This window comes from Neoarius graeffei (assembly GCF_027579695.1).
Source record: "Neoarius graeffei isolate fNeoGra1 chromosome 18 unlocalized genomic scaffold, fNeoGra1.pri SUPER_18_unloc_1, whole genome shotgun sequence".
In the NCBI taxonomy this organism is placed as follows: Eukaryota; Metazoa; Chordata; class Actinopteri; order Siluriformes; family Ariidae; genus Neoarius; species Neoarius graeffei.
Genome location: NW_026869982.1, coordinates 278,165 through 303,759, shown reverse-complemented (window position 1 = coordinate 303,759; position 25,595 = coordinate 278,165). Strand labels below are relative to the sequence as shown.

At 47.5% G+C, this 25,595-nt stretch overlaps 21 non-coding genes and 23 pseudogenes across 21 annotated transcripts; all 44 read left to right on the top strand.

Annotated features, from left to right (window-relative positions):
* The first annotated feature begins 288 nt into the window (after nt 1-288).
* On the top strand, nt 289-407 carry LOC132878748 (5S ribosomal RNA; annotated as a pseudogene).
* A 435-nt stretch (nt 408-842) lies between these two features.
* Nucleotides 843-961, top strand: LOC132876952 (5S ribosomal RNA). The gene has a single exon (XR_009652648.1). It is a non-coding gene; the product is annotated as a 5S ribosomal RNA (ribosomal RNA).
* A 425-nt stretch (nt 962-1,386) lies between these two features.
* Nucleotides 1,387-1,505, top strand: LOC132879895 (5S ribosomal RNA). Its single transcript, XR_009653886.1, has one exon. It is a non-coding gene; the product is annotated as a 5S ribosomal RNA (ribosomal RNA).
* A 122-nt stretch (nt 1,506-1,627) lies between these two features.
* On the top strand, nt 1,628-1,746 carry LOC132878371 (5S ribosomal RNA; annotated as a pseudogene).
* Nucleotides 1,747-1,858: 112 nt separating this feature from the next.
* On the top strand, nt 1,859-1,977 carry LOC132879610 (5S ribosomal RNA; annotated as a pseudogene).
* Nucleotides 1,978-2,417: 440 nt separating this feature from the next.
* LOC132878747 (5S ribosomal RNA) lies at nt 2,418-2,536 on the top strand (annotated as a pseudogene).
* Nucleotides 2,537-2,976: 440 nt separating this feature from the next.
* On the top strand, nt 2,977-3,095 carry LOC132878746 (5S ribosomal RNA; annotated as a pseudogene).
* A 733-nt stretch (nt 3,096-3,828) lies between these two features.
* On the top strand, nt 3,829-3,947 carry LOC132876951 (5S ribosomal RNA). The gene has a single exon (XR_009652647.1). It is a non-coding gene; the product is annotated as a 5S ribosomal RNA (ribosomal RNA).
* Nucleotides 3,948-4,660: 713 nt separating this feature from the next.
* On the top strand, nt 4,661-4,779 carry LOC132876950 (5S ribosomal RNA). The gene has a single exon (XR_009652646.1). It is a non-coding gene; the product is annotated as a 5S ribosomal RNA (ribosomal RNA).
* A 440-nt stretch (nt 4,780-5,219) lies between these two features.
* Nucleotides 5,220-5,338, top strand: LOC132878745 (5S ribosomal RNA; annotated as a pseudogene).
* Nucleotides 5,339-5,830: 492 nt separating this feature from the next.
* On the top strand, nt 5,831-5,949 carry LOC132879894 (5S ribosomal RNA; annotated as a pseudogene).
* A 117-nt stretch (nt 5,950-6,066) lies between these two features.
* On the top strand, nt 6,067-6,185 carry LOC132876424 (5S ribosomal RNA). Its single transcript, XR_009652142.1, has one exon. It is a non-coding gene; the product is annotated as a 5S ribosomal RNA (ribosomal RNA).
* Nucleotides 6,186-6,307: 122 nt separating this feature from the next.
* On the top strand, nt 6,308-6,426 carry LOC132879607 (5S ribosomal RNA; annotated as a pseudogene).
* A 112-nt stretch (nt 6,427-6,538) lies between these two features.
* LOC132879679 (5S ribosomal RNA) lies at nt 6,539-6,657 on the top strand (annotated as a pseudogene).
* Nucleotides 6,658-6,774: 117 nt separating this feature from the next.
* LOC132877961 (5S ribosomal RNA) lies at nt 6,775-6,893 on the top strand. The gene has a single exon (XR_009653618.1). It is a non-coding gene; the product is annotated as a 5S ribosomal RNA (ribosomal RNA).
* Nucleotides 6,894-7,020: 127 nt separating this feature from the next.
* Nucleotides 7,021-7,139, top strand: LOC132876949 (5S ribosomal RNA). Its single transcript, XR_009652645.1, has one exon. It is a non-coding gene; the product is annotated as a 5S ribosomal RNA (ribosomal RNA).
* Nucleotides 7,140-7,574: 435 nt separating this feature from the next.
* On the top strand, nt 7,575-7,693 carry LOC132878743 (5S ribosomal RNA; annotated as a pseudogene).
* Nucleotides 7,694-7,815: 122 nt separating this feature from the next.
* Nucleotides 7,816-7,934, top strand: LOC132878369 (5S ribosomal RNA; annotated as a pseudogene).
* Nucleotides 7,935-8,051: 117 nt separating this feature from the next.
* Nucleotides 8,052-8,170, top strand: LOC132876948 (5S ribosomal RNA). Its single transcript, XR_009652644.1, has one exon. It is a non-coding gene; the product is annotated as a 5S ribosomal RNA (ribosomal RNA).
* Nucleotides 8,171-8,292: 122 nt separating this feature from the next.
* LOC132878742 (5S ribosomal RNA) lies at nt 8,293-8,411 on the top strand (annotated as a pseudogene).
* A 450-nt stretch (nt 8,412-8,861) lies between these two features.
* LOC132878741 (5S ribosomal RNA) lies at nt 8,862-8,980 on the top strand (annotated as a pseudogene).
* Nucleotides 8,981-9,405: 425 nt separating this feature from the next.
* On the top strand, nt 9,406-9,524 carry LOC132876947 (5S ribosomal RNA). The gene has a single exon (XR_009652643.1). It is a non-coding gene; the product is annotated as a 5S ribosomal RNA (ribosomal RNA).
* A 425-nt stretch (nt 9,525-9,949) lies between these two features.
* Nucleotides 9,950-10,068, top strand: LOC132877929 (5S ribosomal RNA). Its single transcript, XR_009653588.1, has one exon. It is a non-coding gene; the product is annotated as a 5S ribosomal RNA (ribosomal RNA).
* A 122-nt stretch (nt 10,069-10,190) lies between these two features.
* LOC132878367 (5S ribosomal RNA) lies at nt 10,191-10,309 on the top strand (annotated as a pseudogene).
* Nucleotides 10,310-10,421: 112 nt separating this feature from the next.
* Nucleotides 10,422-10,540, top strand: LOC132879928 (5S ribosomal RNA; annotated as a pseudogene).
* A 405-nt stretch (nt 10,541-10,945) lies between these two features.
* LOC132878740 (5S ribosomal RNA) lies at nt 10,946-11,064 on the top strand (annotated as a pseudogene).
* Nucleotides 11,065-11,534: 470 nt separating this feature from the next.
* On the top strand, nt 11,535-11,653 carry LOC132876945 (5S ribosomal RNA). The gene has a single exon (XR_009652641.1). It is a non-coding gene; the product is annotated as a 5S ribosomal RNA (ribosomal RNA).
* A 768-nt stretch (nt 11,654-12,421) lies between these two features.
* On the top strand, nt 12,422-12,540 carry LOC132878739 (5S ribosomal RNA; annotated as a pseudogene).
* A 763-nt stretch (nt 12,541-13,303) lies between these two features.
* LOC132876944 (5S ribosomal RNA) lies at nt 13,304-13,422 on the top strand. Its single transcript, XR_009652640.1, has one exon. It is a non-coding gene; the product is annotated as a 5S ribosomal RNA (ribosomal RNA).
* Nucleotides 13,423-14,165: 743 nt separating this feature from the next.
* Nucleotides 14,166-14,284, top strand: LOC132876943 (5S ribosomal RNA). Its single transcript, XR_009652639.1, has one exon. It is a non-coding gene; the product is annotated as a 5S ribosomal RNA (ribosomal RNA).
* A 763-nt stretch (nt 14,285-15,047) lies between these two features.
* Nucleotides 15,048-15,166, top strand: LOC132876942 (5S ribosomal RNA). Its single transcript, XR_009652638.1, has one exon. It is a non-coding gene; the product is annotated as a 5S ribosomal RNA (ribosomal RNA).
* Nucleotides 15,167-15,934: 768 nt separating this feature from the next.
* On the top strand, nt 15,935-16,053 carry LOC132878738 (5S ribosomal RNA; annotated as a pseudogene).
* A 743-nt stretch (nt 16,054-16,796) lies between these two features.
* Nucleotides 16,797-16,915, top strand: LOC132876941 (5S ribosomal RNA). The gene has a single exon (XR_009652637.1). It is a non-coding gene; the product is annotated as a 5S ribosomal RNA (ribosomal RNA).
* Nucleotides 16,916-17,360: 445 nt separating this feature from the next.
* LOC132876940 (5S ribosomal RNA) lies at nt 17,361-17,479 on the top strand. The gene has a single exon (XR_009652636.1). It is a non-coding gene; the product is annotated as a 5S ribosomal RNA (ribosomal RNA).
* A 425-nt stretch (nt 17,480-17,904) lies between these two features.
* Nucleotides 17,905-18,023, top strand: LOC132878737 (5S ribosomal RNA; annotated as a pseudogene).
* Nucleotides 18,024-19,114: 1,091 nt separating this feature from the next.
* LOC132876939 (5S ribosomal RNA) lies at nt 19,115-19,233 on the top strand. The gene has a single exon (XR_009652635.1). It is a non-coding gene; the product is annotated as a 5S ribosomal RNA (ribosomal RNA).
* A 753-nt stretch (nt 19,234-19,986) lies between these two features.
* Nucleotides 19,987-20,105, top strand: LOC132876938 (5S ribosomal RNA). Its single transcript, XR_009652634.1, has one exon. It is a non-coding gene; the product is annotated as a 5S ribosomal RNA (ribosomal RNA).
* Nucleotides 20,106-20,222: 117 nt separating this feature from the next.
* LOC132879584 (5S ribosomal RNA) lies at nt 20,223-20,341 on the top strand (annotated as a pseudogene).
* A 410-nt stretch (nt 20,342-20,751) lies between these two features.
* On the top strand, nt 20,752-20,870 carry LOC132878736 (5S ribosomal RNA; annotated as a pseudogene).
* A 773-nt stretch (nt 20,871-21,643) lies between these two features.
* LOC132876937 (5S ribosomal RNA) lies at nt 21,644-21,762 on the top strand. Its single transcript, XR_009652633.1, has one exon. It is a non-coding gene; the product is annotated as a 5S ribosomal RNA (ribosomal RNA).
* A 723-nt stretch (nt 21,763-22,485) lies between these two features.
* On the top strand, nt 22,486-22,604 carry LOC132876936 (5S ribosomal RNA). The gene has a single exon (XR_009652632.1). It is a non-coding gene; the product is annotated as a 5S ribosomal RNA (ribosomal RNA).
* Nucleotides 22,605-23,014: 410 nt separating this feature from the next.
* Nucleotides 23,015-23,133, top strand: LOC132878735 (5S ribosomal RNA; annotated as a pseudogene).
* A 778-nt stretch (nt 23,134-23,911) lies between these two features.
* Nucleotides 23,912-24,030, top strand: LOC132876933 (5S ribosomal RNA). Its single transcript, XR_009652630.1, has one exon. It is a non-coding gene; the product is annotated as a 5S ribosomal RNA (ribosomal RNA).
* Nucleotides 24,031-24,748: 718 nt separating this feature from the next.
* Nucleotides 24,749-24,867, top strand: LOC132878734 (5S ribosomal RNA; annotated as a pseudogene).
* Nucleotides 24,868-25,595: the final 728 nt, after the last annotated feature.

The following is a 25,595-nucleotide window of genomic DNA, read 5'->3' as shown; positions in this document are numbered from 1 at the left end:
AGGCAAGGCAAGGCAAGGCAAGGCAAGGCAAGGCGCACATTTCCAGACTGTTGTTTACGTCCAAACCACTCTGACAATGCCTGATCCTGTCTGATCTGAGAAGCTAAACAGAGTTGGGCCTGGTTAGTACTTGAGTGTGAGACTGCCTAGGAATACCAAGTACTGTAAGCATTTTATTTTGTCTCCTTGCAGAAATCTGTTTGAATTTTCCTTCTGCTCGCAAGGCAAGAATTTTCCTTCTGGGCGCAAGGCAAGGCAAGAAAAACGGCACATTTCCAACTAACTGTTGCTTATGGCCAAACCACTCTGACAACGTCTGATCCTGTCTGATCTCAGAAGCTAAACAGAGTTGGGCCTGGTTAGTACTTGAGTGGGAGACTGCCTAGGAATACCAGGTACTGTAAGCATTTTATTTTGTCTTCTTGCAGAAATCTGTTTGAATTTTCCTTCTGCTCGCAAGGCAAGAATTTTCCTTCTGGGCGCAAGGCAAGGCAAGGCAAGGCAAGGCAAGGCAAGGCAAGGCAAGGCAAGGCAAGGCAAGGCAAGGCAAGGCAAGGCAAGGCAAGGCAAGGCAAGGCAAGGCAAGGCGCACATTTCCAGACTGTTGTTTACGTCCAAACCACTCTGACAATGCCTGATCCTGTCTGATCTGAGAAGCTAAACAGAGTTGGGCCTGGTTAGTACTTGAGTGTGAGACTGCCTAGGAATACCAAGTACTGTAAGCATTTTATTTTGTCTCCTTGCAGAAATCTGTTTGAATTTTCCTTCTGCTCGCAAGGCAAGAATTTTCCTTCTGGGCGCAAGGCAAGGCAAGAAAAACGGCACATTTCCAACTAACTGTTGCTTATGGCCAAACCACTCTGACAACGCCTGATCCCGTCTGATCTCAGAAGCTAAACAGAGTTGGGCCTGGTTAGTACTTGAGTGGGAGACTGCCTAGGAATACCAGGTACTGTAAGCATTTTATTTTGTCTTCTTGCAGAAATCTGTTTGAATTTTCCTTCTGCTCGCAAGGCAAGAATTTTCCTTCTGGGCGCAAGGCAAGGCAAGGCAAGGCAAGGCAAGGCAAGGCAAGGCAAGGCAAGGCAAGGCAAGGCAAGGCAAGGCAAGGCAAGGCAAGGCAAGGCAAGGCGCACATTTCCAGACTGTTGTTTACGTCCAAACCACTCTGACAATGCCTGATCCTGTCTGATCTGAGACGCTAAAGAGAGTTGGGCCTGGTTAGTACTTGAGTGTGAGACTGCCTAGGAATACCAGGTACTGTAAGCATTTTATTTTGTCTCCTTGCAGAAATCTGTTTGAATTTTCCTTCTGCTCGCAAGGCAAGAATTTTCCTTCTGGTTGCAAGGCAAGGCAAGAAAAACGGCACATTTCCAACTAACTGTTGCTTACGGCCAAACCACTCTGACAACGCCTGATCCCGTCTGATCTCAGAAGCTAAACAGAGTTGGGCCTGGGTAGTACTTGAGTGGGAGACTGCCTAGGAATACCAGGTACTGTAAGCATTTTATTTTGTCTTCTAGCAGAAATCTGTTTGAATTTTCCTTCTGCTCGCAAGGCAAGAATTTTCCTTCTGGGCGCAAGGCAAGGCAAGGCAAGAAAAACGGCACATTTCCAACTAACTGTTGCTTATGGCCAAACCACTCTGACAACGCCTGATCCCGTCTGATGTCAGAAGCTAAACAGAGTTGGGCCTGGTTAGTACTTGAGTGGGAGACTGCCTAGGAATACCAGGTACTGTAAGCATTTTATTTTGTCTTCTTGCAGAAATCTGTTTGAATTTTCCTTCTGGTCGCAAGGCAAGAATTTTCCTTCTGATCGCAAGGCAAGAAAAATGGCACATTTCCAACAAGCTGTTGCTTACGGCCAAACCACTCTAACAACGCCTGATCCTGTCAGATCTCAGAAACTAAACAGAGTTGGGCCTGTTTAGTACTTGAGTGGGAGACTGCCTAGGAATACCAGGTACTGTAAGCATTTTATTTTGTCTTCTTGCAGAAATCTGTTTGAATTTTCCTTCTGCTCGCAAGGCAAGAATTTTCCTTCTGGGCGCAAGGCAAGGCAAGGCAAGGCAAGGCAAGGCAAGGCAAGGCAAGGCAAGGCAAGGCAAGGCAAGGCAAGGCAAGGCAAGGCAAGGCAAGGCAAGGCAAGGCAAGGCAAGGCGCACATTTCCAGACTGTTGTTTACGTCCAAACCACTCTGACAATGCCTGATCCTGTCTGATCTGAGAAGCTAAACAGAGTTGGGCCTGGTTAGTACTTGAGTGTGAGACTGCCTAGGAATACCAAGTACTGTAAGCATTTTATTTTGTCTCCTTGCAGAAATCTGTTTGAATTTTCCTTCTGCTCGCAAGGCAAGAATTTTCCTTCTGGGCGCAAGGCAAGGCAAGAAAAACGGCACATTTCCAACTAACTGTTGCTTATGGCCAAACCACTCTGACAACGTCTGATCCTGTCTGATCTCAGAAGCTAAACAGAGTTGGGCCTGGTTAGTACTTGAGTGGGAGACTGCCTAGGAATACCAGGTACTGTAAGCATTTTATTTTGTCTTCTTGCAGAAATCTGTTTGAATTTTCCTTCTGCTCGCAAGGCAAGAATTTTCCTTCTGGGCGCAAGGCAAGGCAAGGCAAGGCAAGGCAAGGCAAGGCAAGGCAAGGCAAGGCAAGGCAAGGCAAGGCAAGGCAAGGCAAGGCAAGGCAAGGCAAGGCAAGGCAAGGCAAGGCGCACATTTCCAGACTGTTGTTTACGTCCAAACCACTCTGACAATGCCTGATCCTGTCTGATCTGAGAAGCTAAACAGAGTTGGGCCTGGTTAGTACTTGAGTGTGAGACTGCCTAGGAATACCAAGTACTGTAAGCATTTTATTTTGTCTCCTTGCAGAAATCTGTTTGAATTTTCCTTCTGCTCGCAAGGCAAGAATTTTCCTTCTGGGCGCAAGGCAAGGCAAGAAAAACGGCACATTTCCAACTAACTGTTGCTTATGGCCAAACCACTCTGACAACGTCTGATCCTGTCTGATCTCAGAAGCTAAACAGAGTTGGGCCTGGTTAGTACTTGAGTGGGAGACTGCCTAGGAATACCAGGTACTGTAAGCATTTTATTTTGTCTTCTTGCAGAAATCTGTTTGAATTTTCCTTCTGCTCGCAAGGCAAGAATTTTCCTTCTGGGCGCAAGGCAAGGCAAGGCAAGGCAAGGCAAGGCAAGGCAAGGCAAAGCAAGGCAAGGCAAGGCAAGGCAAGGCAAGGCAAGGCAAGGCAAGGCAAGGCAAGGCAAGGCGCACATTTCCAGACTGTTGTTTACGTCCAAACCACTCTGACAATGCCTGATCCTGTCTGATCTGAGAAGCTAAACAGAGTTGGGCCTGGTTAGTACTTGAGTGTGAGACTGCCTAGGAATACCAAGTACTGTAAGCATTTTATTTTGTCTCCTTGCAGAAATCTGTTTGAATTTTCCTTCTGCTCGCAAGGCAAGAATTTTCCTTCTGGGCGCAAGGCAAGGCAAGGCAAGGCAAGGCAAGGCAAGGCAAGGCAAGGCAAGGCAAGGCAAGGCAAGGCAAGGCAAGGCAAGGCAAGGCGCACATTTCCAGACTGTTGTTTACGTCCAAACCACTCTGACAATGCCTGATCCTGTCTGATCTGAGAAGCTAAACAGAGTTGGGCCTGGTTAGTACTTGAGTGTGAGACTGCCTAGGAATACCAAGTACTGTAAGCATTTTATTTTGTCTCCTTGCAGAAATCTGTTTGAATTTTCCTTCTGCTCGCAACGCAAGAATTTTCCTTCTGGGCGCAAGGCAAGGCAAGAAAAACGGCACATTTCCAACTAACTGTTGCTTATGGCCAAACCACTCTGACAACGCCTGATCCCGTCTGATCTCAGAAGCTAAACAGAGTTGGGCCTGGTTAGTACTTGAGTGGGAGACTGCCTAGGAATACCAGGTACTGTAAGCATTTTATTTTGTCTTCTTGCAGAAATCTGTTTGAATTTTCCTTCTGCTCGCAAGGCAAGAATTTTCCTTCTGGGCGCAAGGCAAGGCAAGGCAAGGCAAGGCAAGGCAAGGCAAGGCAAGGCAAGGCAAGGCAAGGCAAGGCAAGGCAAGGCAAGGCAAGGCAAGGCAAGGCAAGGCAAGGCAAGGCAAGGCAAGGCAAGGCGCACATTTCCAGACTGTTGTTTACGTCCAAACCACTCTGACAATGCCTGATCCTGTCTGATCTGAGAAGCTAAACAGAGTTGGGCCTGGTTAGTACTTGAGTGTGAGACTGCCTAGGAATACCAAGTACTGTAAGCATTTTATTTTGTCTCCTTGCAGAAATCTGTTTGAATTTTCCTTCTGCTCGCAAGGCAAGAATTTTCCTTCTGGGCGCAAGGCAAGGCAAGGCAAGGCAAGGCAAGGCAAGGCAAGGCAAGGCACACATTTCCAGACTGTTGTTTACGTCCAAACCACTCTGACAATGCCTGATCCTGTCTGATCTGAGAAGCTAAACAGAGTTGGGCCTGGTTAGTACTTGAGTGTGAGACTGCCTAGGAATACCAAGTACTGTAAGCATTTTATTTTGTCTCCTTGCAGAAATCTGTTTGAATTTTCCTTCTGCTCGCAAGGCAAGAATTTTCCTTCTGGGCGCAAGGCAAGGCAAGAAAAACGGCACATTTCCAACTAACTGTTGCTTATGGCCAAACCACTCTGACAACGCCTGATCCCGTCTGATCTCAGAAGCTAAACAGAGTTGGGCCTGGTTAGTACTTGAGTGGGAGACTGCCTAGGAATACCAGGTACTGTAAGCATTTTATTTTGTCTTCTTGCAGAAATCTGTTTGAATTTTCCTTCTGCTCGCAAGGCAAGAATTTTCCTTCTGGGCGCAAGGCAAGGCAAGGCAAGGCAAGGCAAGGCAAGGCAAGGCAAGGCAAGGCAAGGCAAGGCAAGGCAAGGCAAGGCAAGGCAAGGCAAGGCAAGGCAAGGCAAGGCAAGGCGCACATTTCCAGACTGTTGTTTACGTCCAAACCACTCTGACAATGCCTGATCCTGTCTGATCTGAGAAGCTAAACAGAGTTGGGCCTGGTTAGTACTTGAGTGTGAGACTGCCTAGGAATACCAAGTACTGTAAGCATTTTATTTTGTCTCCTTGCAGAAATCTGTTTGAATTTTCCTTCTGCTCGCAAGGCAAGAATTTTCCTTCTGGGCGCAAGGCAAGGCAAGAAAAACGGCACATTTCCAACTAACTGTTGCTTATGGCCAAACCACTCTGACAACGTCTGATCCTGTCTGATCTCAGAAGCTAAACAGAGTTGGGCCTGGTTAGTACTTGAGTGGGAGACTGCCTAGGAATACCAGGTACTGTAAGCATTTTATTTTGTCTTCTTGCAGAAATCTGTTTGAATTTTCCTTCTGCTCGCAAGGCAAGAATTTTCCTTCTGGGCGCAAGGCAAGGCAAGGCAAGGCAAGGCAAGGCAAGGCAAGGCAAGGCAAGGCAAGGCAAGGCAAGGCAAGGCAAGGCAAGGCAAGGCAAGGCGCACATTTCCAGACTGTTGTTTACGTCCAAACCACTCTGACAATGCCTGATCCTGTCTGATCTGAGAAGCTAAACAGAGTTGGGCCTGGTTAGTACTTGAGTGTGAGACTGCCTAGGAATACCAAGTACTGTAAGCATTTTATTTTGTCTCCTTGCAGAAATCTGTTTGAATTTTCCTTCTGCTCGCAAGGCAAGAATTTTCCTTCTGGGCGCAAGGCAAGGCAAGGCAAGGCAAGGCAAGGCAAGGCAAGGCAAGGCAAGGCAAGGCAAGGCAAGGCAAGGCAAGGCAAGGCAAGGCAAGGCAAGGCGCACATTTCCAGACTGTTGTTTACGTCCAAACCACTCTGACAATGCCTGATCCTGTCTGATCTGAGAAGCTAAACAGAGTTGGGCCTGGTTAGTACTTGAGTGGGAGACTGCCTAGGAATACCAGGTACTGTAAGCATTTTATTTTGTCTCCTTGCAGAAATCTGTTTGAATTTTCCTTCTGCTCGCAAGGCAAGAATTTTCCTTCTGGTCGCAAGGCAAGGCAAGAAAAACGGCACATTTCCAACTAACTGTTGCTTACGGCCAAACCACTCTGACAACGCCTGATCCCGTCTGATCTCAGAAGCTAAACAGAGTTGGGCCTGGTTAGTACTTGAGTGGGAGACTGCCTAGGAATACCAGGTACTGTAAGCATTTTATTTTGTCTTCTAGCAGAAATCTGTTTGAATTTTCCTTCTGCTCGCAAGGCAAGAATTTTCCTTCTGGGCGCAAGGCAAGGCAAGGCAAGAAAAACGGCACATTTCCAACTAACTGTTGCTTATGGCAAAACCACTCTGACAACGCCTGATCCCGTCTGATGTCAGAAGCTAAAAAGAGTTGGGCCTGGTTAGTACTTGAGTGGGAGACTGCCTAGGAATACCAGGTACTGTAAGCATTTTATTTTGTCTTCTTGCAGAAATCTGTTTGAATTTTCCTTCTGGTCGCAAGGCAAGAATTTTCCTTCTGATCGCAAGGCAAGAAAAATGGCACATTTCCAACAAGCTGTTGCTTACGGCCAAACCACTCTGACAACGCCTGATCCTGTCAGATCTCAGAAACTAAACAGAGTTGGGCCTGTTTAGTACTTGAGTGGGAGACTGCCTAGTAATACCAGGTACTGTAAGCATTTTATTTTGTCTTCTTGCAGAAATCTGTTTGAATTTTCCTTCTGCTCGCAAGGCAAGAATTTTCCTTCTGGTCGCAAGGCAAGGCAAGAAAAACGGCACATTTCCAACTAACTGTTGCTTATGGCCAAACCACTCTGACAATGCCTGATCCCGTCTGATCTCAGAAGCTAAACAGAGTTGGGCCTGGTTAGTACTTGAGTGGGAGACTGCCTAGGAATACCAGGTACTGTAAGCATTTTATTTTGTCTTCTAGCAGAAATCTGTTTGAATTTTCCTTCTGCTCGCAAGGCAAGAATTTTCCTTCTGGGCGCAAGGCAAGGCAAGGCAAGGCAAGAAAAACGGCACATTTCCAACTAACTGTTGCTTATGGCCAAACCACTCTGACAACGCCTGATCCCGTCTGATCTCAGAAGCTAAACAGAGTTGGGCCTGGTTAGTACTTGAGTGGGAGACTGCCTAGGAATACCAGGTACTGTAAGCATTTTATTTTGTCTTCTTGCAGAAATCTGTTTGAATTTTCCTTCTGCTCGCAAGGCAAGAATTTTCCTTCTGGGCGCAAGGCAAGGCAAGGCAAGGCAAGGCAAGGCAAGGCAAGGCAAGGCAAGGCAAGGCAAGGCAAGGCAAGGCAAGGCAAGGCAAGGCAAGGCAAGGCAAGGCAAGGCGCACATTTCCAGACTGTTGTTTACGTCCAAACCACTCTGACAATGCCTGATCCTGTCTGATCTGAGAAGCTAAACAGAGTTGGGCCTGGTTAGTACTTGAGTGTGAGACTGCCTAGGAATACCAAGTACTGTAAGCATTTTATTTTGTCTCCTTGCAGAAATCTGTTTGAATTTTCCTTCTGCTCGCAAGGCAAGAATTTTCCTTCTGGGCGCAAGGCAAGGCAAGAAAAACGGCACATTTCCAACTAACTGTTGCTTATGGCCAAACCACTCTGACAACGTCTGATCCTGTCTGATCTCAGAAGCTAAACAGAGTTGGGCCTGGTTAGTACTTGAGTGGGAGACTGCCTAGGAATACCAGGTACTGTAAGCATTTTATTTTGTCTTCTTGCAGAAATCTGTTTGAATTTTCCTTCTGCTCGCAAGGCAAGAATTTTCCTTCTGGGCGCAAGGCAAGGCAAGGCAAGAAAAACGGCACATTTCCAACTAACTGTTGCTTATGGCCAAACCACTCTGACAACGCCTGATCCCGTCTGATGTCAGAAGCTAAACAGAGTTGGGCCTGGTTAGTACTTGAGTGGGAGACTGCCTAGGAATACCAGGTACTGTAAGCATTTTATTTTGTCTTCTTGCAGAAATCTGTTTGAATTTTCCTTCTGCTCGCAAGGCAAGAATTTTCCTTCTGGTCGCAAGGCAAGGCAAGAAAAACGGCACATTTCCAACTAACTGTTGCTTATGGCCAAACCACTCTGACAACGCCTGATCCCGTCTGATCTCAGAAGCTAAACAGAGTTGGGCCTGGTTAGTACTTGAGTGGGAGACTGCCTAGGAATACCAGGTACTGTAAGCATTTTATTTTGTCTTCTAGCAGAAATCTGTTTGAATTTTCCTTCTGCTCGCAAGGCAAGAATTTTCCTTCTGGGCGCAAGGCAAGGCAAGGCAAGAAAAACGGCACATTTCCAACTAACTGTTGCTTATGGCCAAACCACTCTGACAACGTCTGATCCTGTCTGATCTCAGAAGCTAAACAGAGTTGGGCCTGGTTAGTACTTGAGTGGGAGACTGCCTAGGAATACCAGGTACTGTAAGCATTTTATTTTGTCTTCTTGCAGAAATCTGTTTGAATTTTCCTTCTGCTCGCAAGGCAAGAATTTTCCTTCTGGGCGCAAGGCAAGGCAAGGCAAGGCAAGGCAAGGCAAGGCAAGGCAAGGCAAGGCAAGGCAAGGCAAGGCAAGGCAAGGCAAGGCAAGGCAAGGCAAGGCAAGGCAAGGCAAGGCAAGGCAAGGCGCACATTTCCAGACTGTTGTTTACGTCCAAACCACTCTGACAATGCCTGATCCTGTCTGATCTGAGAAGCTAAACAGAGTTGGGCCTGGTTAGTACTTGAGTGTGAGACTGCCTAGGAATACCAAGTACTGTAAGCATTTTATTTTGTCTCCTTGCAGAAATCTGTTTGAATTTTCCTTCTGCTCGCAAGGCAAGAATTTTCCTTCTGGGCGCAAGGCAAGGCAAGAAAAACGGCACATTTCCAACTAACTGTTGCTTATGGCCAAACCACTCTGACAACGTCTGATCCTGTCTGATCTCAGAAGCTAAACAGAGTTGGGCCTGGTTAGTACTTGAGTGGGAGACTGCCTAGGAATACCAGGTACTGTAAGCATTTTATTTTGTCTTCTTGCAGAAATCTGTTTGAATTTTCCTTCTGCTCGCAAGGCAAGAATTTTCCTTCTGGGCGCAAGGCAAGGCAAGGCAAGGCAAGGCAAGGCAAGGCAAGGCAAGGCAAGGCAAGGCAAGGCAAGGCAAGGCAAGGCAAGGCAAGGCAAGGCAAGGCGCACATTTCCAGACTGTTGTTTACGTCCAAACCACTCTGACAATGCCTGATCCTGTCTGATCTGAGAAGCTAAACAGAGTTGGGCCTGGTTAGTACTTGAGTGTGAGACTGCCTAGGAATACCAAGTACTGTAAGCATTTTATTTTGTCTCCTTGCAGAAATCTGTTTGAATTTTCCTTCTGCTCGCAAGGCAAGAATTTTCCTTCTGGGCGCAAGGCAAGGCAAGAAAAACGGCACATTTCCAACTAACTGTTGCTTATGGCCAAACCACTCTGACAACGCCTGATCCCGTCTGATCTCAGAAGCTAAACAGAGTTGGGCCTGGTTAGTACTTGAGTGGGAGACTGCCTAGGAATACCAGGTACTGTAAGCATTTTATTTTGTCTTCTTGCAGAAATCTGTTTGAATTTTCCTTCTGCTCGCAAGGCAAGAATTTTCCTTCTGGGCGCAAGGCAAGGCAAGGCAAGGCAAGGCAAGGCAAGGCAAGGCAAGGCAAGGCAAGGCAAGGCAAGGCAAGGCAAGGCAAGGCAAGGCAAGGCGCGGCGCACATTTCCAGACTGTTGTTTACGTCCAAACCACTCTGACAATGCCTGATCCTGTCTGATCTGAGACGCTAAAGAGAGTTGGGCCTGGTTAGTACTTGAGTGTGAGACTGCCTAGGAATACCAGGTACTGTAAGCATTTTATTTTGTCTCCTTGCAGAAATCTGTTTGAATTTTCCTTCTGCTCGCAAGGCAAGAATTTTCCTTCTGGTCGCAAGGCAAGGCAAGAAAAACGGCACATTTCCAACTAACTGTTGCTTACGGCCAAACCACTCTGACAACGCCTGATCCCGTCTGATCTCAGAAGCTAAACAGAGTTGGGCCTGGGTAGTATTTGAGTGGGAGACTGCCTAGGAATACCAGGTACTGTAAGCATTTTATTTTGTCTTCTAGCAGAAATCTGTTTGAATTTTCCTTCTGCTCGCAAGGCAAGAATTTTCCTTCTGGGCGCAAGGCAAGGCAAGGCAAGAAAAACGGCACATTTCCAACTAACTGTTGCTTATGGCCAAACCACTCTGACAACGCCTGATCCCGTCTGATGTCAGAAGCTAAACAGAGTTGGGCCTGGTTAGTACTTGAGTGGGAGACTGCCTAGGAATACCAGGTACTGTAAGCATTTTATTTTGTCTTCTTGCAGAAATCTGTTTGAATTTTCCTTCTGGTCGCAAGGCAAGAATTTTCCTTCTGATCGCAAGGCAAGAAAAATGGCACATTTCCAACAAGCTGTTGCTTACGGCCAAACCACTCTAACAACGCCTGATCCTGTCAGATCTCAGAAACTAAACAGAGTTGGGCCTGTTTAGTACTTGAGTGGGAGACTGCCTAGTAATACCAGGTACTGTAAGCATTTTATTTTGTCTTCTTGCAGAAATCTGTTTGAATTTTCCTTCTGCTCGCAAGGCAAGAATTTTCCTTCTGGGCGCAAGGCAAGGCAAGGCAAGGCAAGGCAAGGCAAGGCAAGGCAAGGCAAGGCAAGGCAAGGCAAGGCAAGGCAAGGCGCACATTTCCAGACTGTTGTTTACGTCCAAACCACTCTGACAATGCCTGATCCTGTCTGATCTGAGAAGCTAAACAGAGTTGGGCCTGGTTAGTACTTGAGTGTGAGACTGCCTAGGAATACCAAGTACTGTAAGCATTTTATTTTGTCTCCTTGCAGAAATCTGTTTGAATTTTCCTTCTGCTCGCAAGGCAAGAATTTTCCTTCTGGGCGCAAGGCAAGGCAAGAAAAACGGCACATTTCCAACTAACTGTTGCTTATGGCCAAACCACTCTGACAACGTCTGATCCTGTCTGATCTCAGAAGCTAAACAGAGTTGGGCCTGGTTAGTACTTGAGTGGGAGACTGCCTAGGAATACCAGGTACTGTAAGCATTTTATTTTGTCTTCTTGCAGAAATCTGTTTGAATTTTCCTTCTGCTCGCAAGGCAAGAATTTTCCTTCTGGGCGCAAGGCAAGGCAAGGCAAGGCAAGGCAAGGCAAGGCAAGGCAAGGCAAGGCAAGGCAAGGCAAGGCAAGGCAAGGCAAGGCAAGGCAAGGCAAGGCAAGGCAAGGCAAGGCAAGGCAAGGCAAGGCAAGGCAAGGCAAGGCGCACATTTCCAGACTGTTGTTTACGTCCAAACCACTCTGACAATGCCTGATCCTGTCTGATCTGAGAAGCTAAACAGAGTTGGGCCTGGTTAGTACTTGAGTGTGAGACTGCCTAGGAATACCAAGTACTGTAAGCATTTTATTTTGTCTCCTTGCAGAAATCTGTTTGAATTTTCCTTCTGCTCGCAAGGCAAGAATTTTCCTTCTGGGCGCAAGGCAAGGCAAGAAAAACGGCACATTTCCAACTAACTGTTGCTTATGGCCAAACCACTCTGACAACGCCTGATCCCGTCTGATCTCAGAAGCTAAACAGAGTTGGGCCTGGTTAGTACTTGAGTGGGAGACTGCCTAGGAATACCAGGTACTGTAAGCATTTTATTTTGTCTTCTTGCAGAAATCTGTTTGAATTTTCCTTCTGCTTGCAAGGCAAGAATTTTCCTTCTGGGCGCAAGGCAAGGCAAGGCAAGGCAAGGCAAGGCAAGGCAAGGCAAGGCAAGGCAAGGCAAGGCAAGGCAAGGCAAGGCAAGGCAAGGCAAGGCAAGGCAAGGCAAGGCAAGGCAAGGCAAGGCAAGGCAAGGCAAGGCAAGGCGCACATTTCCAGACTGTTGTTTACGTCCAAACCACTCTGACAATGCCTGATCCTGTCTGATCTGAGAAGCTAAACAGAGTTGGGCCTGGTTAGTACTTGAGTGTGAGACTGCCTAGGAATACCAAGTACTGTAAGCATTTTATTTTGTCTCCTTGCAGAAATCTGTTTGAATTTTCCTTCTGCTCGCAAGGCAAGAATTTTCCTTCTGGGCGCAAGGCAAGGCAAGGCAAGGCAAGGCAAGGCAAGGCAAGGCAAGGCAAGGCAAGGCAAGGCAAGGCAAGGCAAGGCAAGGCAAGGTGCACATTTCCAGACTGTTGTTTACGTCCAAACCACTCTGACAATGCCTGATCCTGTCTGATCTGAGAAGCTAAACAGAGTTGGGCCTGGTTAGTACTTGAGTGTGAGACTGCCTAGGAATACCAAGTACTGTAAGCATTTTATTTTGTCTCCTTGCAGAAATCTGTTTGAATTTTCCTTCTGCTCGCAAGGCAAGAATTTTCCTTCTGGGCGCAAGGCAAGGCAAGAAAAACGGCACATTTCCAACTAACTGTTGCTTATGGCCAAACCACTCTGACAACGTCTGATCCTGTCTGATCTCAGAAGCTAAACAGAGTTGGGCCTGGTTAGTACTTGAGTGGGAGACTGCCTAGGAATACCAGGTACTGTAAGCATTTTATTTTGTCTTCTTGCAGAAATCTGTTTGAATTTTCCTTCTGCTCGCAAGGAAAGAATTTTCCTTCTGGGCGCAAGGCAAGGCAAGGCAAGGCAAGGCAAGGCAAGGCAAGGCAAGGCAAGGCAAGGCAAGGCAAGGCAAGGCAAGGCAAGGCAAGGCAAGGCAAGGCAAGGCAAGGCAAGGCAAGGCGCACATTTCCAGACTGTTGTTTACGTCCAAACCACTCTGACAATGCCTGATCCTGTCTGATCTGAGAAGCTAAACAGAGTTGGGCCTGGTTAGTACTTGAGTGTGAGACTGCCTAGGAATACCAAGTACTGTAAGCATTTTATTTTGTCTCCTTGCAGAAATCTGTTTGAATTTTCCTTCTGCTCGCAAGGCAAGAATTTTCCTTCTGGGCGCAAGGCAAGGCAAGGCAAGGCAAGGCAAGGCAAGGCAAGGCAAGGCAAGGCAAGGCAAGGCAAGGCAAGGCAAGGCAAGGCAAGGCAAGGCAAGGCAAGGCAAGGCGCACATTTCCAGACTGTTGTTTACGTCCAAACCACTCTGACAATGCCTGATCCTGTCTGATCTGAGAAGCTAAACAGAGTTGGGCCTGGTTAGTACTTGAGTGTGAGACTGCCTAGGAATACCAAGTACTGTAAGCATTTTATTTTGTCTCCTTGCAGAAATCTGTTTGAATTTTCCTTCTGCTCGCAACGCAAGAATTTTCCTTCTGGGCGCAAGGCAAGGCAAGAAAAACGGCACATTTCCAACTAACTGTTGCTTATGGCCAAACCACTCTGACAACGCCTGATCCCGTCTGATCTCAGAAGCTAAACAGAGTTGGGCCTGGTTAGTACTTGAGTGGGAGACTGCCTAGGAATACCAGGTACTGTAAGCATTTTATTTTGTCTTCTTGCAGAAATCTGTTTGAATTTTCCTTCTGCTCGCAAGGCAAGAATTTTCCTTCTGGGCGCAAGGCAAGGCAAGGCAAGGCAAGGCAAGGCAAGGCAAGGCAAGGCAAGGCAAGGCAAGGCAAGGCAAGGCAAGGCAAGGCAAGGCAAGGCAAGGCAAGGCAAGGCAAGGCGCACATTTCCAGACTTTTGTTTACGTCCAAACCACTCTGACAATGCCTGATCCTGTCTGATCTGAGAAGCTAAACAGAGTTGGGCCTGGTTAGTACTTGAGTGTGAGACTGCCTAGGAATACCAAGTACTGTAAGCATTTTATTTTGTCTCCTTGCAGAAATCTGTTTGAATTTTCCTTCTGCTCGCAAGGCAAGAATTTTCCTTCTGGGCGCAAGGCAAGGCAAGGCAAGGCAAGGCAAGGCAAGGCAAGGCAAGGCAAGGCAAGGCAAGGCAAGGCAAGGCAAGGCAAGGCAAGGCAAGGCACACATTTCCAGACTGTTGTTTACGTCCAAACCACTCTGACAATGCCTGATCCTGTCTGATCTGAGAAGCTAAACAGAGTTGGGCCTGGTTAGTACTTGAGTGTGAGACTGCCTAGGAATACCAAGTACTGTAAGCATTTTATTTTGTCTCCTTGCAGAAATCTGTTTGAATTTTCCTTCTGCTCGCAAGGCAAGAATTTTCCTTCTGGGCGCAAGGCAAGGCAAGAAAAACGGCACATTTCCAACTAACTGTTGCTTATGGCCAAACCACTCTGACAACGCCTGATCCCGTCTGATCTCAGAAGCTAAACAGAGTTGGGCCTGGTTAGTACTTGAGTGGGAGACTGCCTAGGAATACCAGGTACTGTAAGCATTTTATTTTGTCTTCTTGCAGAAATCTGTTTGAATTTTCCTTCTGCTCGCAAGGCAAGAATTTTCCTTCTGGGCGCAAGGCAAGGCAAGGCAAGGCAAGGCAAGGCAAGGCAAGGCAAGGCAAGGCAAGGCAAGGCAAGGCAAGGCAAGGCAAGGCAAGGCAAGGCAAGGCAAGGCAAGGCAAGGCAAGGCAAGGCAAGGCAAGGCGCACATTTCCAGACTGTTGTTTACGTCCAAACCACTCTGACAATGCCTGATCCTGTCTGATCTGAGAAGCTAAACAGAGTTGGGCCTGGTTAGTACTTGAGTGTGAGACTGCCTAGGAATACCAAGTACTGTAAGCATTTTATTTTGTCTCCTTGCAGAAATCTGTTTGAATTTTCCTTCTGCTCGCAAGGCAAGAATTTTCCTTCTGGGCGCAAGGCAAGGCAAGGCAAGGCAAGGCAAGGCAAGGCAAGGCAAGGCAAGGCAAGGCAAGGCAAGGCAAGGCAAGGCAAGGCAAGGCAAGGCGCACATTTCCAGACTGTTGTTTACGTCCAAACCACTCTGACAATGCCTGATCCTGTCTGATCTGAGAAGCTAAACAGAGTTGGGCCTGGTTAGTACTTGAGTGTGAGACTGCCTAGGAATACCAAGTACTGTAAGCATTTTATTTTGTCTCCTTGCAGAAATCTGTTTGAATTTTCCTTCTGCTCGCAAGGCAAGAATTTTCCTTCTGGGCGCAAGGCAAGGCAAGAAAAACGGCACATTTCCAACTAACTGTTGCTTATGGCCAAACCACTCTGACAACGCCTGATCCCGTCTGATCTCAGAAGCTAAACAGAGTTGGGCCTGGTTAGTACTTGAGTGGGAGACTGCCTAGGAATACCAGGTACTGTAAGCATTTTATTTTGTCTTCTTGCAGAAATCTGTTTGAATTTTCCTTCTGCTTGCAAGGCAAGAATTTTCCTTCTGGGCGCAAGGCAAGGCAAGGCAAGGCAAGGCAAGGCAAGGCAAGGCAAGGCAAGGCAAGGCAAGGCAAGGCAAGGCAAGGCAAGGCAAGGCAAGGCAAGGCAAGGCAAGGCAAGGCGCACATTTCCAGACTGTTGTTTACGTCCAAACCACTCTGACAATGCCTGATCCTGTCTGATCTGAGAAGCTAAACAGAGTTGGGCCTGGTTAGTACTTGAGTGTGAGACTGCCTAGGAATACCAAGTACTGTAAGCATTTTATTTTGTCTCCTTGCAGAAATCTGTTTGAATTTTCCTTCTGCTCGCAAGGCAAGAATTTTCCTTCTGGGCGCAAGGCAAGGCAAGGCAAGGCAAGGCAAGGCAAGGCAAGGCAAGGCAAGGCAAGGCAAGGCAAGGCAAGGCAAGGCAAGGCAAGGCAAGGCAAGGCAAGGCAAGGCAAGGCAAGGCGCACATTTCCAGACTGTTGTTTACGTCCAAACCACTCTGACAATGCCTGATCCTGTCTGATCTGAGAAGCTAAACAGAGTTGGGCCTGGTTAGTACTTGAGTGTGAGACTGCCTAGGAATACCAAGTACTGTAAGCATTTTATTTTGTCTCCTTGCAGAAATCTGTTTGAATTTTCCTTCTGCTCGCAAGGCAAGAATTTTCCTTCTGGGCGCAAGGCAAGGCAAGAAAAACGGCACATTTCCAACTAACTGTTGCTTATGGCCAAACCACTCTGACAACGTCTGATCCTGTCTGATCTCAGAAGCTAAACAGAGTTGGGCCTGGTTAGTACTTGAGTGGGAGACTGCCTAGGAATACCAGGTACTGTAAGCATTTTATTTTGTCTTCTTGCAGAAATCTGTTTGAATTTTCCTTCTGCTCGCAAGGAAAGAATTTTCCTTCTGGGCGCAAGGCAAGGCAAGGCAAGGCAAGGCAAGGCAAGGCAAGGCAAGGCAAGGCAAGGCAAGGCAAGGCAAGGCAAGGCAAGGCAAGGCAAGGCAAGGCAAGGCAAGGCAAGGCAAGGCGCACATTTCCAGACTGTTGTTTACGTCCAAACCACTCTGACAATGCCTGATCCTGTCTGATCTGAGAAGCTAAACAGAGTTGGGCCTGGTTAGTACTTGAGTGTGAGACTGCCTAGGAATACCAAGTACTGTAAGCATTTTATTTTGTCTCCTTGCAGAAATCTGTTTGAATTTTCCTTCTGCTCGCAAGGCAAGAATTTTCCTTCTGGGCGCAAGGCAAGGCAAGGCAAGGCAAGGCAAGGCAAGGCAAGGCAAGGCAAGGCAAGGCAAGGCAAGGCAAGGCAAGGCAAGGCAAGGCGCACATTTCCAGACTGTTGTTTACGTCCAAACCACTCTGACAATGCCTGATCCTGTCTGATCTGAGAAGCTAAACAGAGTTGGGCCTGGTTAGTACTTGAGTGTGAGACTGCCTAGGAATACCAAGTACTGTAAGCATTTTATTTTGTCTCCTTGCAGAAATCTGTTTGAATTTTCCTTCTGCTCGCAACGCAAGAATTTTCCTTCTGGGCGCAAGGCAAGGCAAGAAAAACGGCACATTTCCAACTAACTGTTGCTTATGGCCAAACCACTCTGACAACGCCTGATCCCGTCTGATCTCAGAAGCTAAACAGAGTTGGGCCTGGTTAGTACTTGAGTGGGAGACTGCCTAGGAATACCAGGTACTGTAAGCATTTTATTTTGTCTTCTTGCAGAAATCTGTTTGAATTTTCCTTCTGCTCGCAAGGCAAGAATTTTCCTTCTGGGCGCAAGGCAAGGCAAGGCAAGGCAAGGCAAGGCAAGGCAAGGCAAGGCAAGGCAAGGCAAGGCAAGGCAAGGCAAGGCAAGGCAAGGCAAGGCAAGGCAAGGCAAGGCAAGGCAAGGCGCACATTTCCAGACTGTTGTTTACGTCCAAACCACTCTGACAATGCCTGATCCTGTCTGATCTGAGAAGCTAAACAGAGTTGGGCCTGGTTAGTACTTGAGTGTGAGACTGCCTAGGAATACCAAGTACTGTAAGCATTTTATTTTGTCTCCTTGCAGAAATCTGTTTGAATTTTCCTTCTGCTCGCAAGGCAAGAATTTTCCTTCTGGGCGCAAGGCAAGGCAAGAAAAACGGCACATTTCCAACTAACTGTTGCTTATGGCCAAACCACTCTGACAACGCCTGATCCCGTCTGATCTCAGAAGCTAAACAGAGTTGGGCCTGGTTAGTACTTGAGTGGGAGACTGCCTAGGAATACCAGGTACTGTAAGCATTTTATTTTGTCTTCTTGCAGAAATCTGTTTGAATTTTCCTTCTGCTTGCAAGGCAAGAATTTTCCTTCTGGGCGCAAGGCAAGGCAAGGCAAGGCAAGGCAAGGCAAGGCAAGGCAAGGCAAGGCAAGGCAAGGCAAGGCAAGGCAAGGCAAGGCAAGGCAAGGCAAGGCGCACATTTCCAGACTGTTGTTTACGTCCAAACCACTCTGACAATGCCTGATCCTGTCTGATCTGAGAAGCTAAACAGAGTTGGGCCTGGTTAGTACTTGAGTGTGAGACTGCCTAGGAATACCAAGTACTGTAAGCATTTTATTTTGTCTCCTTGCAGAAATCTGTTTGAATTTTCCTTCTGCTCGCAAGGCAAGAATTTTCCTTCTGGGCGCAAGGCAAGGCAAGAAAAACGGCACATTTCCAACTAACTGTTGCTTATGGCCAAACCACTCTGACAACGTCTGATCCTGTCTGATCTCAGAAGCTAAACAGAGTTGGGCCTGGTTAGTACTTGAGTGGGAGACTGCCTAGGAATACCAGGTACTGTAAGCATTTTATTTTGTCTTCTTGCAGAAATCTGTTTGAATTTTCCTTCTGCTCGCAAGGAAAGAATTTTCCTTCTGGGCGCAAGGCAAGGCAAGGCAAGGCAAGGCAAGGCAAGGCAAGGCAAGGCAAGGCAAGGCAAGGCAAGGCAAGGCAAGGCAAGGCAAGGCAAGGCAAGGCAAGGCAAGGCAAGGCAAGGCAAGGCAAGGCAAGGCAAGGCAAGGCAAGGCAAGGCGCACATTTCCAGACTGTTGTTTACGTCCAAACCACTCTGACAATGCCTGATCCTGTCTGATCTGAGAAGCTAAACAGAGTTGGGCCTGGTTAGTACTTGAGTGTGAGACTGCCTAGGAATACCAAGTACTGTAAGCATTTTATTTTGTCTCCTTGCAGAAATCTGTTTGAATTTTCCTTCTGCTCGCAAGGCAAGAATTTTCCTTCTGGGCGCAAGGCAAGGCAAGGCAAGGCAAGGCAAGGCAAGGCAAGGCAAGGCAAGGCAAGGCAAGGCAAGGCAAGGCAAGGCAAGGCAAGGCAAGGCAAGGCAAGGCGCACATTTCCAGACTGTTGTTTACGTCCAAACCACTCTGACAATGCCTGATCCTGTCTGATCTGAGAAGCTAAACAGAGTTGGGCCTGGTTAGTACTTGAGTGTGAGACTGCCTAGGAATACCAAGTACTGTAAGCATTTTATTTTGTCTCCTTGCAGAAATCTGTTTGAATTTTCCTTCTGCTCGCAAGGCAAGAATTTTCCTTCTGGGCGCAAGGCAAGGCAAGGCAAGGCAAGGCAAGGCAAGGCAAGGCAAGGCAAGGCAAGGCAAGGCAAGGCAAGGCAAGGCAAGGCAAGGCACACATTTCCAGACTGTTGTTTACGTCCAAACCACTCTGACAATGCCTGATCCTGTCTGATCTGAGAAGCTAAACAGAGTTGGGCCTGGTTAGTACTTGAGTGTGAGACTGCCTAGGAATACCAAGTACTGTAAGCATTTTATTTTGTCTCCTTGCAGAAATCTGTTTGAATTTTCCTTCTGCTCGCAAGGCAAGAATTTTCCTTCTGGGCGCAAGGCAAGGCAAGAAAAACGGCACATTTCCAACTAACTGTTGCTTATGGCCAAACCACTCTGACAACGCCTGATCCCGTCTGATCTCAGAAGCTAAACAGAGTTGGGCCTGGTTAGTACTTGAGTGGGAGACTGCCTAGGAATACCAGGTACTGTAAGCATTTTATTTTGTCTTCTTGCAGAAATCTGTTTGAATTTTCCTTCTGCTCGCAAGGCAAGAATTTTCCTTCTGGGCGCAAGGCAAGGCAAGGCAAGGCAAGGCAAGGCAAGGCAAGGCAAGGCAAGGCAAGGCAAGGCAAGGCAAGGCAAGGCAAGGCAAGGCAAGGCAAGGCAAGGCAAGGCAAGGCAAGGCGCACATTTCCAGACTGTTGTTTACGTCCAAACCACTCTGACAATGCCTGATCCTGTCTGATCTGAGAAGCTAAACAGAGTTGGGCCTGGTTAGTACTTGAGTGTGAGACTGCCTAGGAATACCAAGTACTGTAAGCATTTTATTTTGTCTCCTTGCAGAAATCTGTTTGAATTTTCCTTCTGCTCGCAAGGCAAGAATTTTCCTTCTGGGCGCAAGGCAAGGCAAGGCAAGGCAAGGCAAGGCAAGGCAAGGCAAGGCAAGGCAAGGCAAGGCAAGGCAAGGCAAGGCAAGGCAAGGCAAGGCAAGGCGCACATTTCCAGACTGTTGTTTACGTCCAAACCACTCTGACAATGCCTGATCCTGTCTGATCTGAGAAGCTAAACAGAGTTGGGCCTGGTTAGTACTTGAGTGTGAGACTGCCTAGGAATACCAAGTACTGTAAGCATTTTATTTTGTCTCCTTGCAGAAATCTGTTTGAATTTTCCTTCTGCTCGCAAGGCAAGAATTTTCCTTCTGGGCGCAAGGCAAGGCAAGAAAAACGGCACATTTCCAACTAACTGTTGCTTATGGCCAAACCACTCTGACAACGCCTGATCCCGTCTGATCTCAGAAGCTAAACAGAGTTGGGCCTGGTTAGTACTTGAGTGGGAGACTGCCTAGGAATACCAGGTACTGTAAGCATTTTATTTTGTCTTCTTGCAGAAATCTGTTTGAATTTTCCTTCTGCTCGCAAGGCAAGAATTTTCCTTCTGGGCGCAAGGCAAGGCAAGAAAAACGGCACATTTCCAACTAACTGTTGCTTATGGCCAAACCACTCTGACAACGTCTGATCCTGTCTGATCTCAAAAGCTAAACAGAGTTGGGCCTGGTTAGTACTTGAGTGGGAGACTGCCTAGGAATACCAGGTACTGTAAGCATTTTATTTTGTCTTCTTGCAGAAATCTGTTTGAATTTTCCTTCTGCTCGCAAGGCAAGAATTTTCCTTCTGGGCGCAAGGCAAGGCAAGGCAAGGCAAGGCAAGGCAAGGCAAGGCAAGGCAAGGCAAGGCAAGGCAAGGCAAGGCAAGGCAAGGCGCACATTTCCAGACTGTTGTTTACGTCCAAACCACTCTGACAATGCCTGATCCTCTCTGATCTGAGAAGCTAAACAGAGTTGGGCCTGGTTAGTACTTGAGTGTGAGACTGCCTAGGAATACCAAGTACTGTAAGCATTTTATTTTGTCTCCTTGCAGAAATCTGTTTGAATTTTCCTTCTGCTCGCAAGGCAAGAATTTTCCTTCTGGGCGCAAGGCAAGGCAAGAAAAACGGCACATTTCCAACTAACTGTTGCTTATGGCCAAACCACTCTGACAACGTCTGATCCTGTCTGATCTCAGAAGCTAAACAGAGTTGGGCCTGGTTAGTACTTGAGTGGGAGACTGCCTAGGAATACCAGGTACTGTAAGCATTTTATTTTGTCTTCTTGCAGAAATCTGTTTGAATTTTCCTTCTGCTCGCAAGGAAAGAATTTTCCTTCTGGGCGCAAGGCAAGGCAAGGCAAGGCAAGGCAAGGCAAGGCAAGGCAAGGCAAGGCAAGGCAAGGCAAGGCAAGGCAAGGCAAGGCAAGGCAAGGCAAGGCAAGGCAAGGCAAGGCAAGGCAAGGCAAGGCAAGGCAAGGCGCACATTTCCAGACTGTTGTTTACGTCCAAACCACTCTGACAATGCCTGATCCTGTCTGATCTGAGAAGCTAAACAGAGTTGGGCCTGGTTAGTACTTGAGTGTGAGACTGCCTAGGAATACCAAGTACTGTAAGCATTTTATTTTGTCTCCTTGCAGAAATCTGTTTGAATTTTCCTTCTGCTCGCAAGGCAAGAATTTTCCTTCTGGGCGCAAGGCAAGGCAAGGCAAGGCAAGGCAAGGCAAGGCAAGGCAAGGCAAGGCAAGGCAAGGCAAGGCAAGGCAAGGCAAGGCAAGGCAAGGCAAGGCGCACATTTCCAGACTGTTGTTTACGTCCAAACCACTCTGACAATGCCTGATCCTGTCTGATCTGAGAAGCTAAACAGAGTTGGGCCTGGTTAGTACTTGAGTGTGAGACTGCCTAGGAATACCAAGTACTGTAAGCATTTTATTTTGTCTCCTTGCAGAAATCTGTTTGAATTTTCCTTCTGCTCGCAACGCAAGAATTTTCCTTCTGGGCGCAAGGCAAGGCAAGAAAAACGGCACATTTCCAACTAACTGTTGCTTATGGCCAAACCACTCTGACAACGCCTGATCCCGTCTGATCTCAGAAGCTAAACAGAGTTGGGCCTGGTTAGTACTTGAGTGGGAGACTGCCTAGGAATACCAGGTACTGTAAGCATTTTATTTTGTCTTCTTGCAGAAATCTGTTTGAATTTTCCTTCTGCTCGCAAGGCAAGAATTTTCCTTCTGGGCGCAAGGCAAGGCAAGGCAAGGCAAGGCAAGGCAAGGCAAGGCAAGGCAAGGCAAGGCAAGGCAAGGCAAGGCAAGGCAAGGCAAGGCAAGGCAAGGCAAGGCAAGGCAAGGCAAGGCAAGGCAAGGCAAGGCAAGGCGCACATTTCCAGACTGTTGTTTACGTCCAAACCACTCTGACAATGCCTGATCCTGTCTGATCTGAGAAGCTAAACAGAGTTGGGCCTGGTTAGTACTTGAGTGTGAGACTGCCTAGGAATACCAAGTACTGTAAGCATTTTATTTTGTCTCCTTGCAGAAATCTGTTTGAATTTTCCTTCTGCTCGCAAGGCAAGAATTTTCCTTCTGGGCGCAAGGCAAGGCAAGGCAAGGCAAGGCAAGGCAAGGCAAGGCAAGGCACACATTTCCAGACTGTTGTTTACGTCCAAACCACTCTGACAATGCCTGATCCTGTCTGATCTGAGAAGCTAAACAGAGTTGGGCCTGGTTAGTACTTGAGTGTGAGACTGCCTAGGAATACCAAGTACTGTAAGCATTTTATTTTGTCTCCTTGCAGAAATCTGTTTGAATTTTCCTTCTGCTCGCAAGGCAAGAATTTTCCTTCTGGGCGCAAGGCAAGGCAAGAAAAACGGCACATTTCCAACTAACTGTTGCTTATGGCCAAACCACTCTGACAACGCCTGATCCCGTCTGATCTCAGAAGCTAAACAGAGTTGGGCCTGGTTAGTACTTGAGTGGGAGACTGCCTAGGAATACCAGGTACTGTAAGCATTTTATTTTGTCTTCTTGCAGAAATCTGTTTGAATTTTCCTTCTGCTCGCAAGGCAAGAATTTTCCTTCTGGGCGCAAGGCAAGGCAAGGCAAGGCAAGGCAAGGCAAGGCAAGGCATGGCAAGGCAAGGCAAGGCAAGGCAAGGCAAGGCAAGGCGCACATTTCCAGACTGTTGTTTACGTCCAAACCACTCTGACAATGCCTGATCCTGTCTGATCTGAGAAGCTAAACAGAGTTGGGCCTGGTTAGTACTTGAGTGTGAGACTGCCTAGGAATACCAAGTACTGTAAGCATTTTATTTTGTCTCCTTGCAGAAATCTGTTTGAATTTTCCTTCTGCTCGCAAGGCAAGAATTTTCCTTCTGGGCGCAAGGCAAGGCAAGAAAAACGGCACATTTCCAACTAACTGTTGCTTATGGCCAAACCACTCTGACAACGTCTGATCCTGTCTGATCTCAGAAGCTAAACAGAGTTGGGCCTGGTTAGTACTTGAGTGGGAGACTGCCTAGGAATACCAGGTACTGTAAGCATTTTATTTTGTCTTCTTGCAGAAATCTGTTTGAATTTTCCTTCTGCTCGCAAGGAAAGAATTTTCCTTCTGGGCGCAAGGCAAGGCAAGGCAAGGCAAGGCAAGGCAAGGCAAGGCAAGGCAAGGCAAGGCAAGGCAAGGCAAGGCAAGGCAAGGCAAGGCAAGGCAAGGCAAGGCAAGGCAAGGCAAGGCGCACATTTCCAGACTGTTGTTTACGTCCAAACCACTCTGACAATGCCTGATCCTGTCTGATCTGAGAAGCTAAACAGAGTTGGGCCTGGTTAGTACTTGAGTGTGAGACTGCCTAGGAATACCAAGTACTGTAAGCATTTTATTTTGTCTCCTTGCAGAAATCTGTTTGAATTTTCCTTCTGCTCGCAAGGCAAGAATTTTCCTTCTGGGCGCAAGGCAAGGCAAGGCAAGGCAAGGCAAGGCAAGGCAAGGCAAGGCAAGGCAAGGCAAGGCAAGGCAAGGCAAGGCAAGGCAAGGCAAGGCAAGGCAAGGCAAGGCAAGGCAAGGCAAGGCGCACATTTCCAGACTGTTGTTTACGTCCAAACCACTCTGACAATGCCTGATCCTGTCTGATCTGAGAAGCTAAACAGAGTTGGGCCTGGTTAGTACTTGAGTGTGAGACTGCCTAGGAATACCAAGTACTGTAAGCATTTTATTTTGTCTCCTTGCAGAAATCTGTTTGAATTTTCCTTCTGCTCGCAAGGCAAGAATTTTCCTTCTGGGCGCAAGGCAAGGCAAGAAAAACGGCACATTTCCAACTAACTGTTGCTTATGGCCAAACCACTCTGACAACGCCTGATCCCGTCTGATCTCAGAAGCTAAACAGAGTTGGGCCTGGTTAGTACTTGAGTGGGAGACTGCCTAGGAATACCAGGTACTGTAAGCATTTTATTTTGTCTTCTTGCAGAAATCTGTTTGAATTTTCCTTCTGCTTGCAAGGCAAGAATTTTCCTTCTGGGCGCAAGGCAAGGCAAGGCAAGGCAAGGCAAGGCAAGGCAAGGCAAGGCAAGGCAAGGCAAGGCAAGGCAAGGCAAGGCAAGGCAAGGCAAGGCGCACATTTCCAGACTGTTGTTTACGTCCAAACCACTCTGACAATGCCTGATCCTGTCTGATCTGAGAAGCTAAACAGAGTTGGGCCTGGTTAGTACTTGAGTGTGAGACTGCCTAGGAATACCAAGTACTGTAAGCATTTTATTTTGTCTCCTTGCAGAAATCTGTTTGAATTTTCCTTCTGCTCGCAAGGCAAGAATTTTCCTTCTGGGCGCAAGGCAAGGCAAGGCAAGGCAAGGCAAGGCAAGGCAAGGCAAGGCAAGGCAAGGCAAGGCAAGGCAAGGCAAGGCAAGGCAAGGCGCACATTTCCAGACTGTTGTTTACGTCCAAACCACTCTGACAATGCCTGATCCTGTCTGATCTGAGAAGCTAAACAGAGTTGGGCCTGGTTAGTACTTGAGTGTGAGACTGCCTAGGAATACCAAGTACTGTAAGCATTTTATTTTGTCTCCTTGCAGAAATCTGTTTGAATTTTCCTTCTGCTCGCAAGGCAAGAATTTTCCTTCTGGGCGCAAGGCAAGGCAAGAAAAACGGCACATTTCCAACTAACTGTTGCTTATGGCCAAACCACTCTGACAACGTCTGATCCTGTCTGATCTCAGAAGCTAAACAGAGTTGGGCCTGGTTAGTACTTGAGTGGGAGACTGCCTAGGAATACCAGGTACTGTAAGCATTTTATTTTGTCTTCTTGCAGAAATCTGTTTGAATTTTCCTTCTGCTCGCAAGGAAAGAATTTTCCTTCTGGGCGCAAGGCAAGGCAAGGCAAGGCAAGGCAAGGCAAGGCAAGGCAAGGCAAGGCAAGGCAAGGCAAGGCAAGGCAAGGCAAGGCAAGGCAAGGCAAGGCAAGGCAAGGCAAGGCGCACATTTCCAGACTGTTGTTTACGTCCAAACCACTCTGACAATGCCTGATCCTGTCTGATCTGAGAAGCTAAACAGAGTTGGGCCTGGTTAGTACTTGAGTGTGAGACTGCCTAGGAATACCAAGTACTGTAAGCATTTTATTTTGTCTCCTTGCAGAAATCTGTTTGAATTTTCCTTCTGCTCGCAAGGCAAGAATTTTCCTTCTGGGCGCAAGGCAAGGCAAGGCAAGGCAAGGCAAGGCAAGGCAAGGCAAGGCAAGGCAAGGCAAGGCAAGGCAAGGCAAGGCGCACATTTCCAGACTGTTGTTTACGTCCAAACCACTCTGACAATGCCTGATCCTGTCTGATCTGAGAAGCTAAACAGAGTTGGGCCTGGTTAGTACTTGAGTGTGAGACTGCCTAGGAATACCAAGTACTGTAAGCATTTTATTTTGTCTCCTTGCAGAAATCTGTTTGAATTTTCCTTCTGCTCGCAACGCAAGAATTTTCCTTCTGGGCGCAAGGCAAGGCAAGAAAAACGGCACATTTCCAACTAACTGTT